This window comes from Marmota marmota, unplaced genomic scaffold (assembly GCF_001458135.2).
Source record: "Marmota marmota marmota unplaced genomic scaffold, marMar, whole genome shotgun sequence".
In the NCBI taxonomy this organism is placed as follows: Eukaryota; Metazoa; Chordata; class Mammalia; order Rodentia; family Sciuridae; genus Marmota; species Marmota marmota.
In genome coordinates, this window is record NW_025999863.1 from 336,331 (window position 1) to 339,767 (window position 3,437).

Here is a 3,437-nt window from a genome sequence, read left to right on the forward strand (position 1 = left end):
TCCGACCCCTGCTCTCTGCCGCCACCGCCCCCCGCCCACTCCCTCCTCTTGTCTGCTCCAGCCCCGCGGCTTCCTCGCGGCCTCCTCGTGGCCTCCTCGTGGCCTCCTCGCTGAGCCTCCGTGGGTCAGCCCGTCTGCACGGATGGCACCTCGGCCTGAGAGTCACCCCCAGGCCCCCGCTGGGTCCCCTCCTCACCTAGCGGCTGCTCCGCACACGCAGGTGAATAAGTGACCGTGGGGCTGGGCTGCGGCCGAGTGGCAGAAGGGTCAACAGCACAGGCCAGGCCCCTGGTTCAAGCCCCGGAGGCAGGCCGGAATGCAAGGGACGCCGTCCCGGCTGGTGCCCCAGGCCCAGACCCGAGGAGCAGGAGGAGCTGGTGGTGGCCACAGGGTACCCACTCCCCAGCCTGGGAGAGAAGCAGGGGTTGCTGAGCTGACTTGGGGCCCAGGACTGCCCCGGTGGGCAGCATGGGGACAGGATGTCCCCATCAGTTAGACTTGCCCAAGCTCTGCCCACCAGCCCCCGCCCACCTGCCCCATCTCCCAGGCCGCTACCGCAGCACCAGCTGCCCGCACACACCTGCAATGCCTGCAGGCTTTTTTTTTTTAATGTTTTCAGTAGTCAACGGACACCACACCTTTATTTATGTGTTTATTTATGTGGTGCGGAGCCAACCCCGCGCCTCACGGGTGCTGGGCAAGTGCGCTCCCACTGAGCCCAGCCCAGCCCCCACTGTCTGCGTCCCTCCTCCTAGCGGGAGGGCACTAGGGAGGCTGGGGGACAATGCCCAGGAGGTGACAGGCCCTGGGTCCGTCCCCAGGAAGAAGAGCGTTGATGTCCCTGAAATCAACCACCAGCCTCAGAAATGCTGCAGCCACTGCTCTTAGTGCACTCCTAGACATGTGCACCACCACGTCCATCTGGTTCCAGAGTCCAACTCCCAAAAAGAGCCCCTCCCCATGAGCACTCAACTGTCCCTCCCAGCCCTGCACCCACTGTCCACCTCCCTCTGTCGATGGCATAAGCTCCCAGTAGCCGGGGAGGCTCACCCAGCGTCCACAGTGGACAAGGGCACATGTGGTGTGGTTGAAGTGTCCTCAGCCAGGGCATGGTGGCCAGACTTGAGGGCCTCATGCTCAGGCACAGCCTGGGACCCAGTGATAGGAGTCAGGACAGGGGAGTCCAGAGATGGAGCATGGGAGGGTGCAGGCTGTCCTGGACCTGGACGCGGAGGTGGCTGCACCCCTCTGGCGTTGTGAGAGCTGCAGCACACCACGCTGCCGTTTCCCCTGCTCAGCACAAGCGAGTGGACGTTAGGGCCTGGGGTCAGCAACTGGAGACAAGCTCCTTCCCTCTCTGGAGGGGCTCCAGGTCAGCGGCACCTGCCCCCAGGCCCTGCTGCCACAGGACGCTGCCCGCACGTTAAAGGCTGCGGTTCCATGGGGGCTCCTCACTGGGCTTTTACCTCATTGCCCTGCTGACCGGTGGGTCGGTGGGCACACTGGCCACACGGTGTCTGCAAGGGTCGGTCTGAGCCTTGGGCCTTTCCTTTCATTGTACGGCCACTGACCAAGGAGTGCCAGGGGCTGCCCGGGGAGCCCTGCTGGCCTCGCTGGGCTTCGCAGGCTGCCTTGAGCTGAGACCCCGGCAGCCCACCACGCCTGGCTGTCCGGGTGCTGTTGACCAGCCGGTGGGGAGCTGTGCAAGTGTTCTGGGCCTGAGCCCTGCTGTGCCCGCACCGCAGTGTCCTCCCACCCGCGGTTTGTCTTTTGAGTCTCTTTCTGGTGCATTTGGAGAAGAGAATTTGTCTAGAATAAAGCAGTGAATTTTTCATTAGGAATGAGTGACAGAGGCAAGGGGCTCGGTGCCTCAGTCCCCCAAGGAGTTCATCTGCCAACAGCAGCACCAGCTTTCCCACGTGGAGGGCAAAGGAGCGAGCTTGGCTTCACCCACAGTAAAAGAGACTGAGGTTCCCAGAAGCACCCTCACTTGACCTGGGTCTTACACAGTGACATCAGAGCCAGAGTTGGGATTCCAGCTCTAACCCCTGGCTCAAGCATGAGCCTGGGAGGGATGTTTCCAGAAGACACACCCCAGCCCATATTACGATATTTCTGAACAAATCTGTCAGTTTGGCATGAAACCCTTAATCTGAAGTTGCAAAATTCCATTTCCTGTCAAGCCAAGTACAACAGGCAGGGGACAGGGCAGGCTGGGTCCACTCTCGCCGGCGGCTCTGAGAGGCCAGCCACTTCTGGGGCTCTGAAAGTTGGAAGGAGCACCTCGAAGTCAAGGGGGCTCCTTTGCCTGGCACCAGGTGCCAGACAGGCCATAGTGGACAGCTATAGTGGACAGCTTTGATTCACGGTGTCCACTCTGGACAGCTAGTGCCCAGCCCTTCTAAGCATGAAATATCTGGAGTTTCATACAATGACAGTGGATTTTAACAGGCAACTAAAAATACTCAAGGTCTCCCATTCTCTTCCAGGGCTGAGGTGGACTCGGGTCAGCGCCTGCCCCGCAGCCCGAGGGCCCTGTCCAGCCATCAGCACAGAAACCCAACACACCACCCAGGGGCTCCAGGCTTCTTTGGTTCTTGGGGGGCAGGAAGGCGGGACCCACCCTGGGCGCACCTCGGGCCCCCAGCCGGGTCCTGGCCCTCAGGCCGTGATTTCCGGTCCTTTCCTCTCTGGTGAGTTCTCGCGCGCCTTGTCCAGCAGCTTTACTGAGCGGCTGCCGGCTCCTGTCTTGGCTCCCGAGTCGCTGGGACAGCACCTCGCGCTGTTTGGTCTACTCCCCAAACGGGCTCCACTCCTGCGACCTCGCGCTGCGCTACCTGGGCCACGTCCTGCCCTCCAGGGGTGGACCCGGGGAAACTGAGGCCGGGGGCTGCTGGAGGGAGAGGGGCCCAGGACACCGCGTGGCGACCCTCAGGAAGCCCTCTAAGGACTGACGGCGGGACCCCATTTGACAGACAGGGAGACCGGCCCTCGGGGTATTGTGGGACAGTCACTGTTGTCCCTGATTTAAAAATCAGGGACTGAAAACACATGTGTGTCAAGGAAGAACACCCGGGTACAGGCGTGAGAACTGTCCAGACAGACCCGGAGGACAAGGGGTGGGCCGACAGGGCCTCAGCTGACCAGACCCAGGGTCCAGACCGCAGCCAGGTAAGAGCGGGCTCCCACGGTTGGCTCCCTCTGGGCCAGGACAGGTAGGACCCCGCGAGTCCCGGAGCCCGCGGTGCCATAGCGTGTCCTTCCATCGCCTGCTCCTGCCACTCATGGGGAAGGGAAGTAGAGGCCACCCTCCCCGTGGCCTCACTGCGGCCACACCCCTGGGCAGAAGCCCTCGGGAGCCGCCCCCACCCCACCAGGCTCCCGCTGTTGCTCTTGACCCAGGGCGACCCGGGTGTGCCTCCTTGAGGCTGGGCCCA